This window comes from Mercenaria mercenaria, unplaced genomic scaffold, assembly GCF_021730395.1.
Source record: "Mercenaria mercenaria strain notata unplaced genomic scaffold, MADL_Memer_1 contig_3654, whole genome shotgun sequence".
Taxonomy (NCBI): Eukaryota; Metazoa; Mollusca; class Bivalvia; order Venerida; family Veneridae; genus Mercenaria; species Mercenaria mercenaria.
Window position 1 is genome coordinate 42,522 of NW_026461814.1, and position 11,423 is coordinate 53,944.

Here is an 11,423-nt window from a genome sequence, read left to right on the forward strand (position 1 = left end):
AAAAACTTAACTGACCTAAAAAAAACAACATAATAAGCCTGATAGAGTACAAAGAAATTTAAAGGCAATGACCTCCGGATTTTGGCTAAAATGATATTTCTTTAAAACTGACGTTTGGTCATATTATGAACATGAGAATACGAGTTTTTGTTTTTAAACTATCTCAAAAATGGCCAAATCAAGAAAAAAAGATGCCCGAGTCAGGAACCTTGGTCGTCGCGGCAATAAAATATTTTCCCCTGCCATTACTAATATGCCACATAGGAATTATTATGTATTTAACGATCGTTAAATATAGATGTTTATAATTAAGGCATTTTACCTTAAGTAAAGCCTTTCAATGCTTTTCAATTTTCAGTGTAAAAATAAGTAAAAACAACTTATTCTCATGTGTTTCCATAACATATATTCTGTCAGTAAATCAATTTCCTGACACCTGAAAATTTCCTCCCTTTTTTTGTTGCCATGTTGATCTGGAGGCTGGTGCCTTAAATAAAATAGTGAGATTTCATTTTGATAAGAGTTACCAAAATAAGTGTTAGGTATAGTGGAGAAAACTGCTAATAAATCATTAGAACAAATAAACCTCAATAGCTAAATACTGAGAAAAATACATTTAAGGTCTGTGGTAGAACCAAAATATTATGTCAATCAAGATGAGATTTTTTTATGTAAATCATTCACACAAAAAGTACATAACTTAACAGCTATACCTTTACTTTTAAAGCCTTTAGTTTTATGGTACAGTATTGTTAGCAAATTTAGTAAATTTTCATCAACACCTAACTTTTTTTACAAATTTGACATTCTGTAATAATGTTATCTTAAATGCAAGTTACAACTTCTTGTAATTTTTATGTACAGTCAATGTGCTGTAAGTGTCATGATTTTATTACGGACTTGTGCCATTTACTCTTTACATCTTACATCATATTCAAGTTTTTGGAACAATCAAGTTCAATTAATAACCTGCATATTGTACATTACTTTCATATTTCATGTTAAAGATAAATGGTGCAAAGAAACATATCTGCTTTTAATATTATCTGTTTATTTCATTTCACAACATCCTTTTTTTATTTATTTTTTTTTAAATTTTTTTTACCATTTCATTTTTTGTATTTTTTTTTAAATATTTCATTTTTGTATTTTTTTTAAACATTTCATTTTTGTTTTTGTTTATTTAGCATTTATACAACTAAATTACATATGCATGTACACTATTTATGCATTGATTCCTATAAGCCTTAACTACCAGTAGCTTAATCTGTTTCATATCCAGTAAGCTTAAGACAACACAGGCTAGACTGACACATGCCTGCATGTTTTTATGTTGCTTCAACAATGAAAATTTCTAAATATACACAACACACATATTATGATATGTTTTATGCTTATAAAAATGGATATGTTACTTATATGCATATCCTACAGAAGGTACAAAGGGTGAAATCAATGGAAGATACAATTTGAAACAAGAGGGTCAAGATGACCCTATATCACTCACCTGTTAAACTTGGCCTTGGAATCATCAAGATGAAACTTGTTTCATGAAGTTTTGTACTTGGCCTAGGAATCATGAAGATAAACATTCTTACCAAGTTTCATGAAGATAGGGTCATAAATGTGGCCTCTACAGTGTTAACAAGCTTTTCTTTTGATTCGTGTGGGTGACCTAGTTTTTGACCCTACATGACCCAGTTTCGAACTTGGCCTAGGAATAATCAAAATAAATATTCTGCGCAAGTTTGTATCAAATCAAAACATAAATGAAACCTCTATTATGGCTGAAAGGGCCAAAATAGAAAATTTTATCCCTTTCAGGGGCAGTAACTCTAGAACCCATGATAGAATCTAGCCAGTTTTCAAAAGGATACAAGTGTGAATAAAATAGAATGTAAAATGTCTGTTCTATCGTGCAGGTAAAAATTAACAAAGACTGGCTCTTTCAGGGATCAATCTGGGGCTGTAACTCCAGAACCTTCGACTGGAACTGACAGATTCATCATGAAATCCAAGATTTATTGTTGTTAAAGATATTTTGCAAGTTTGTATCAAATCAAACCATAAATGAAGTCTCTATATGACTGCAAAAGCCAAAATAGCAAATTTTGGGCCTTTAAGGAGCCAAACCTTTGGAACCATTGATGGGATCTGGCCAGTTTTTGAAAGGAACCGAGATATTATGCCAATACAAGTTGTGTGCAAGTTTGATTAAAGTTGATTGCAAATGTGGTCTCTATTGTGTTCACAAGCCAAAAGAGCAACTTTTGCCCCTTTAATGGGCCATAACTCTGGAACCCATGATGGGATCTGGCCAGTCTTAGAAAGGAACCGAGACATTACGTCAATACAAGTTGAGTGCAAGTTTGATTAAAATCAATTGCATAATGAGGTCTCTATCGTGGTCACAAGACATTGTGGACAGATGGATGACGGACGATGGGCGATTACAAAAGCTCACCTTGTCACTTCATGACAGGTGAGCTAAAAATAAATGCTTAGTTATAGCATATCCTTCAAAAAGTACCAATTGTATTTCTAAAACAATTCATCAGAATTCTTTATCATGAGTCCTTGTTTTTTGCCCCCCTTCAGATAATTACTACTTAACCAGCTGCTAAACAGATATCATGAATAAAATTGAAAATTTGTTTTAAAAATCTAATCCTTTAAAGTAAGTTTAAAAACCTGTTTATTTCAGAAAGTCCTAATAAGATGAAAATATAAGTAAACATTTAAAAATGAAGTCATTCAAGTAAAGTTCATAAATATTATATTGCCTATGCTACTGCGTATAATCAATGGTAATTGCATAAAAAATGTATGACAAAAAATATCACCTGTTAACATTGCTTCTACAAAATTCAATTCTCCATATTCAACAAAGAAAGTGTTAAACTAAAGCCACTAAATTTAGACCTTCTTTAAAGCATGTTCATGTTTTCTAATAAAAAATCCTAATTGTAAGTTCTGTTCTGTTTATGTAAATACAAACAGGTTTTTTTTCTTTTAGCAAATCAATTCTGGTTGATACACTAATGACATTCCATGTCAAATACTAATAACATCAAAGTGCAAAAGCAATTCTATGTTATTTTTACTGTAGTAACATTACTTAAGTTTACAATAAAATTACTGAATATAAATTACACTTAAAAATACAGTAAAAACATAACTAAAAATATTAAAGATATTGCACTTTGATGGCTTTACTATTGACACAATAACATAATATTTACACAATACATAATAAAAATACACCTAATATCTGTTTACAAGCATGCACCAGACATCTATGAGTATTTTATCAATAAAATGAACCACACATATAATGCAGTCAACAGTAAGTACTGGGACAGAAATTATAATGCCAGACATTTAATTTCTTTTTTCAAAAATATTTTTTTCATGCAGTTTTGTCATAACAGTGTATTGTATAGAAGATAGAAACTGTGCTAATTTTTTATTTGTAATTTTCTTCTTTCATTTTGATTTTTCCAAACCTAAAAAAATAAACTGATGTAATGTCTTTTATCAGGTTTAATTGCTGGACATATATATATATATCTCCGATTTAACATCAAAGAGTAATGTCCCCTTATCTTGTAAAGTAACCAAGCAACGTCATTCTTGAAAATCACTTAGGTGTGAGACCGGTCTAATGACTAACTCTATTTATCTATTTGTTTTGTGATCAATTACAAAGAAATTAAATACATGATAGTTTAGAGACATTTTTCCTAGCATTCTTTCAACCATTTCTCTTTGGTTGTGATAATATTTACTTTGTACAAATATATATTAAAGTGACAGGTACAAAATAAAGAGATAAACTACAATTTTTATAAAAATGAGATCAGATCAATACCCAGCCTAATACTGGCTTATCAGTCACTCAATTTTAACATACATTACATGTTGATACTCATACACCATTGTTCTATGAAGTATAAAACCTTAATCTAAAACTCTGCTTCAAGGAAAATAACAAAACACGTAACATAAACTTAAAGCAGGTTTTCACATTTAGAAACAAACATTCCCACAAACATTTTTTTAACACATTACGCTCTTAACAATTTAACAATTAACTATTTGCAGCACACGTCTGATCTATGCAATAAAGCTGCACAGTAAGACAAAGAAATATTGTAAAAATTTGTTCATTTCAAACAACACTATAGTACTTCATATGCTCGAGAATTTCACTGTTGAAGCAATAACTATGAAAAAAAAAGCTAGTGCATCCACCAGCCAAGGACTATCAAACTAAATCTCCTAGTTGAGATTTCCTTCATCAGGTCTTTTAAGCAGAGTTTGCTCATCATCACGATCTCCTTCTGCTGCATCAGAAGTGCTGCCAGACGGTGATATTTGACCATTTCCATTTGGTTCTTGTGGGTGGATCTGTTTTAGTTCTGAAAGTAGAAAACAACTACAGTAATGAACTACACTGACTGAAGCCAAATAACTGTAAACCTAGAAATGGCTAGCGCTATTTAAATTAGTGACTTTCGCGATCGGTGTGTCTTTGCAAAATTTTGTAGTTGCAAAACTACCAACTGCCGTGACAGTTTGTAGTTTTCATTGGTAGTGAGCTCCAAAGCTTCTTCCCCGATATACACATGCATGTATAATTACTACAAAGGTTTTATCATGTATATTAATTATTTCATATAGAATTATAGATATATAAGTTGCATACTTGTTAAATGTTTTAACTTTTAATAAAGAAAAGCAGCAATAGTTAATTTTGATTGACAGGTGACAGTTTATGCAATAGTAGCTATCAGAAAGTCATCTCAGGTTTTGCAATTTTAGCTCTCGTCTCGTCATCGTAATGTACCGGTACATGTGATTCCCTTTTCATTGTTACACCTGACCTTACATATAATCAATAGGATCATGCTTTTTTCATCTTTTTTGTCAGCATAATGAAAGTCAATAGTAGACATATTTAACTGATTTCAAGTGTTAGTATACAGTAAATTTGTGATTGCCAACAGTATTTTGTGGAATATGAATTTCGCTCACGATCACTGAGATTGAAAAATGTGTAAAGGATAAGTGACCAGTAATTTGCTCAAGTTATGTCCAGTCTTAACCGACTGTTTGTTATTTATTTAAGCTATTTTTTGTGTATTTTGCGCCTGATATATTCCTCAAATCTTTGTAGCCGCTAAATTGCTTGTCATCATAAAAATAAGAAATATAGTGTTCTCAAACATTTCTAGGGTTACAGTACATGTTTTTCAACAATTCCCAAGGCTTTACACTAAAGTGTTAATCCTGAACTTGTGGTAAGTACTTGAGCCTCAGTAAGACATTGTAAAGACTATAGTCTTATTCTGTCCTAAATGGAAAGAGGATCAAGACAGATAGACGGACAGACAGTGTAAAACTAGAGCTATCACTAAATGTGATTCTCACCCCCACTAAAAACCTTGTTAGAAAAGGTTATATTGGTAAAAAAAAAACTACTTCACACTGCACCTTTTATGTTTAAAATGGGAGACAATTTTATTTAGTATATTCAAAAACAAGTTTCAATTCTTGTGTTTGAAGGTTTATTGCCCCAAGATTATTAACAAAAGGGTCATGATGATCCTGGATCTCTCACCTGAGTAAAATGAGCTACATGTTTCAAATGTCAAACTGATGCAAAAATATTAAGAAAATAGATCACTAAGGTCAGTAGGTCACATTCATGGTCACTGAAAGTCAGTTTTAGAATTGTTGTGCAAAAATGTATAAGTCCTCCAAACTTCATGGCTGTATCTTAAACAAGAGGGCCATGATGAAGTAGGTCAGTAGGTCAAATTCAAAGTCACTGAAAATCAGTTTTTAGATCGGTGTGCAAAACTGTACATGTCATCCAAATTTCAAGGCTGTATCATAAAATACAAGAAAGTAGGTTAGTAGGTCAAAATCATGGTCGCTGGAAGTCAGTTTTAAGATCGGTGCGCAAAACTGTACATGTCATCCAAATTTCAAGGCTGTATCCTAAACACAATAGGGTCATGATGACCCTGAATCGCTCACCTGAGTAATATAAGCCACATGTTTAAAATGGCAAACTGATGCTAAAATATTAGGAAGTAGGTCAGTAGGTCACATTCACGGTCACTGAGAGTCAGTTTTAAGACTGGTGTAAAAACTGTACATGTCATCCAAATGTCAAGGCTGTATCTTAAACAAGAGGGCCATGAAGGCCCTGTATCGCTAACCTGACCTATTGACCTAAAGATCATCAAGATGAACATTCTGACCAAGTTTCATTAAGATATGGTCATAAATGTGGCCTCTAGAGTGTTAACAAGCTTTTCCTTTGAGTTGACCTAATGACCTAGTTTTTGATCCCACCTGACCCAGATTTAAACTTGACCTACAGATCATCAAGCTTAACATTCTGACCAAGTTTCATCAAGATATGATCATAAATGTGACCTCTACAGTGTTAAATAGCTTTTCCTTCGATTTGACCCTGTGACCTAGTTTTTGACCCCACATCACCTAGATTCGAACTTGACCTAAAGATCATCAAGATTAACATTCTGACTAAATTTCATGAAGATATAGTCATAAATGTGGCCTCTAGTGTTAACAAGCTTTTCCTTTGATTTGACCTAGTGACCTAGTTTTTGACCCCACCTGACCCAGATTTGAACTTGATCTAAAGATCATCAAGCTTAACATTCTGACCAAGTTTCATCAAGATATGGTCATGAATGTGGCCTCTACAGTGTAAACTAACTTTTCCTCTGATTTGACCTGGTGACCTAGTTTTTAATTCTACATGACCCATATTCAAAGTGGACCTTGAAATCATCAAGATTAACATTCTGACCAAGTTTCATGAAGATACAGTCATAAATGTGGCCTCTACAGTGTTAACAAGCTTTTCCTTTGACCTGGTGACCTAGTTTTTGACCCCCGGATGACCCAATATCAAACTCGTCAAAGACTTTATTGAGGGTAACATTCTGACCAAGTTTTATAAAGATTGGGCCCAAATTGTGACCTCTAGAGTGTTAACAAGCTTTTCCTTTGATTTGACCTGGTGAGTGGTGACCTAGTTTTTTAACCCCAGATGACCCAATATCAAACTCATCAAAGATTTTATTGAGGGTAATATTCTGACAAAGTTTCATTAAGACTGGACCAAAATTGTGACCTCTAGAGTGTTAACAATCTTTTCCTTTGATTTGACCTGGTGACCTAGTTTTTGACCCCAGATGACCCAATATCAAATTCTTCCAAGATTTTATTGAGGGTAACATTCTGACCAAGTTTCATTAAGATTGGGCCAAAAATGTGACCTCTAGAGTGTTAACAAGCTTTTCCTTTGATTTGACCTGGCGACCTAGTTTTTGACCCCAGATGACCCAATATTGAACTCGTCCAAGATTTTATTGAGGGTAACATTCTGACCAAGTTTCATTAAGATTAGGCCAAAATTGTGACCTCTAGAGTGTTAACAAGCTTTTCCTTTGATTTGACCTGGTGACCTAGTTTTTGATCCCAGATGACCCAATATCAAACTCGTCCAAGAATTTTTTTAGGGTAACATTCTGACCAAGTTTCATTAAGATTAGGCCAAAAATGTGACCTCTAGAGTGTTAACAGTCAAATTGTTGACGACGAACGGACGGACGACGACGGACGACGGACACCGGGCGATCACTTAAGCTCACCTTTGAGCACTTTGTGCTCAGGTGAGCTAAAAAGCGCATGTCTCACCCAATGCAAAGTTGTACAGGCAAGAAGTCAATAGGGGTCAGGAGCGAAAGTCAAAGAGACACATCTACTTGGCATGTCTAGTCATCCCGCTAAGTTTCAACACTCTTGGCCTAGTGGTTCTCAAGTCACTGTTCAGGCTCCTGTGACCTTGACCTTTGATCAAGTGACCCCAAAATAAATAGGGGTCATCTACTCTGCATGTCCAACCATCCTATTAAGTTTCAACATTCTAGGTCAAGTGGTTCTCGAGTTATTTTCTGGAAATGATTTTACATGACCAGGCCTCTGTGACCTTGACCTTTAATAGACTGACCCAAAAATTAATAGGGGTCATCTACTCTGCATGTTCAATCATCCTATGAAGTTTCAACATTCTGGGTAAAGTGGTTCTCAAGTTATTGATTGGAAATTGTTTTCCATGTTCAGGCTCCTGTGACCTTGACCTTTAACAGAGTGACCCCAAAATCGATAGGGGTCATCTACTCTGCATGTTCAATCATCCTATGAAGTTTCAACATTCCGTATCAAGACGTTCTAAAGTTATTGATCGGAAATGGTTATCAATGTTCAGGCCCCTATGACCTTGACCTTTAATGGAGTGACCCCAAAAACAATAGGGGTCATTTACTCTGCATGTCCAATCATCCTATGAAGTTTCAACATTCTGGGTCGAGTGGTTCTCATGTTACTGACCGGAAACGGTTTTCCATGTTCAGGCCCCTGTGACCTTGACCTTTAATAGAGTGACCCCAAAATTAATTGGGGTCATTTACTCTGCATGTCCAATTATCCTAAGAAGTTTTAACATTCTGGGTCCAGAGGTTCTCAAGTTATTGATCGGAAATCTCTTTCCATGTTCAGGCCCCTGTGACCTTGACCTTTAACAGAGTGACCCCAAAATCGATAGGGGTCATCTACTCTGCATGACCAATCATCCTATTTAGTTTCAACATTCTGGGTCAAGTGGTTCTCAAGTTATTGACCGGAAATGGTTTGCCATGTTCAGGCCCCTGTGACCTTGACCTTTAACAGAGTGACCCCAAAATCAATAGGGTCAGTCATCTACTTTGCATGACCAATCACCCTATGAAGTATTTAGTTTCAACACTCTGGGTCAAGTGGTACTCAAGTTATTGATCGGAAATGGTTTTCAATGTTCAGGCCCCTGTGACCTTGACCTTTAATGGAGTGACCCCAAAAACAATAGGGGTCATCTGCTCTACATGACCAATCATCCTGTGAAGTTTCAACATTCTGGGTCAAGTGGTTCTCTAGTTATTGATCGGAAATGGTTTTCAATGTTCAGGCCCCTGTGACCTTGACCTTTGATGGAGTGACCCCAAAAACTCCAGCAGCCCTACAACCCTATGAAGTTTGAAGGTTCTAGATCAAATGGTTCTCCAGTTATTGATCGGAAATGAAGTGTTACGTACGGACAGACAGGGCAAAAACAATATGTCTCTCCCAGAGAGAGGGGGCGACATAATAATTGTCTAAGGCCACACCAAATTGAAAAGTTGTTCATCGGATTTTTTTGGCGGTGAGCGAAAAAATAATCTAAATATTTTTTTTTGTTTTGGAGAAAATCAGGAGCGAGCTAAGAAATATATTCGTCTTGATTTGGCTCTTGACTGACTAATAAAAACATTAAAATAGAATGTACAGCCCTTTTATATTAAAAATAATTCACCAGGGATTGAGAAAATTTAACCTGCAGATGAACAACAAAGCGAACTTAAAAGGTAATAAGATTGGCATACAGTACAGTGTAATCAAATAATGTATGCTTTTGAAAATGCTGTTAGAAAATATAACCTTAAACCATATAATCATGACATAGATATTCTATTTGAATATTTACTGCTATGAAAACATAGTATTTTAGCTTGACTTTTTGAAGTCTCTGTTACTATTTAAGTTTTTCATTTGAATAGTTATTTACTATCAAAGTCTACACCACTGATTGTTATTAAAGTCCATTTTTGTACAATCTTGGACTGAAATTATAAGCATATGTACACTACTATGTCTGTAAAAAGTAGCGCACCAAAAATTTTTGGCTTGATTTTTTCCAATGGGACGAGCGCAAGCCAAAAGCAAAAAACAATTTTTATTTTCGTGTTTCTGAAAATATACGAGCGGCAAATCTGATGAACAACTTTCTAATTTGGTGAGGCCTAAATGGACAGTAAGAAAATCACGACATTATCGGAGACCAAGACTGCATTAAGTACTCATAAAATATAGAATGACTGATACATATGCTTAACTATACTGGCAAAACAATCAATTTAATGGACAATTTTAGCAGACTTTATTAGGAGTGGGAGGAATTTCCAGTGCATTCAAGTAATAACTGAACATCTCTAGAGAGTTAAAAATGCCCAGTATGTACATACCATTATCCCTTCCACTGACCACTATTTCAAATGGCCCATTCTGATCATCAGGGTGTGCTACTCCATTCGATACTCTCTCTTTACTGCAGATATACACTAACAATGAATGGATTTGACGTCCTGAAATACATTTATAACTGATTTAACTATAAGCAAGCAAATTTTTACCAACATCATCTGCCAAGCAAAATGACACCAAGAGGGCCATAATAGCCCTAAATCACTCACCAGAAGTCATCCAAAGAAGGAATATAAAAATCTTTTATGACTGCCTGTGTTAAGAAGGGTTCTCCCAGACCTGATGGAAAACTCGGCGCAAGTGAGTTTTCAAATCCACGCTGTCCTGAGGGTTGGGAAAACATCTGCCTTACTCAGGCAGACATGTTTGATCATTTTTCTTGCCTGTTGTTAATATTACTGCAACAATTTGAAAGATATTGTAAATTAAATATCGCTCATACACTATGACATCATTATTTGATGTCAAATTATGGTATCAATATGTGCACATGTAGCTTAGGAAAACATAAGGTGATCAACTTTTTCTTTCCCTGTTAGGATGGCAAGAATTTAAAAATGGGTCACTGGTTGTAGATGCAGACCAGGAAATATCCAGCTTAAAGGTAATTGTTTTGGCACTTCAGTTGAGCTAAACTGTCAGTTTGAAGTTTTTCCTACTTTTAGCTTTGGTTTCCCCTTAAAGGAGCCATACTGAACCAGTTGAACAACTCTGAGAAAGGACCATACAAGGATACTTCTGAGCAATTTTGATGATGATTCATCATGTGGTTCATAAGAAATTTTTTTTAAAGATCTCTCTGTCTTTAGCTTTGTCTGCTTCTACAAACTCTCAAGGGAACCATTTTGACAGAAGAAAGGTATAGACCAATTTGGTAACAAGAGGACCATGATGGTCCTGAATCGCTCACCTCTTCCCATATGACCTAATTTTGAGTATGACGTCATTATTTGACATAGTGACCTAGTTTTTGAGCTCATGTGACCCAGTTTTGAACTTGACCTAGATATTATCAAGATAAAAATTCTGACCAATTTTCATGAAGATCCATTGAAAAATATGGTCTCTACAGAGGTCACAAGGTTTTTCTATTATTTGACCTATTGACCTAGTTTTCGAAGGTACGTGACCCTGTTTTGATCTTTATCTAGATATCATCAAGGTGAACATTCTCACTAATTTTCATGAAGATCTCATGAAAAATATGGCCTCAAGAGAGGTCACAAGGTTTTTCTATTTTTATACCTACTGGCCTAGTTTTT

General features: G+C 34.7%; 1 long non-coding RNA gene across 1 annotated transcript; it reads right to left on the reverse strand.

The window, feature by feature from the left end:
* Positions 1-897: 897 nt before the first annotated feature.
* On the reverse strand, positions 898-10,295 carry LOC123562788 (uncharacterized). The gene is made up of 2 exons (XR_008369303.1): positions 10,143-10,295; positions 898-4,421 (listed from the first exon to the last, which is right to left on the reverse strand). It is a non-coding gene; the product is annotated as an uncharacterized LOC123562788 (long non-coding RNA).
* Between the last annotated feature and the right edge of the window lie 1,128 nt (positions 10,296-11,423).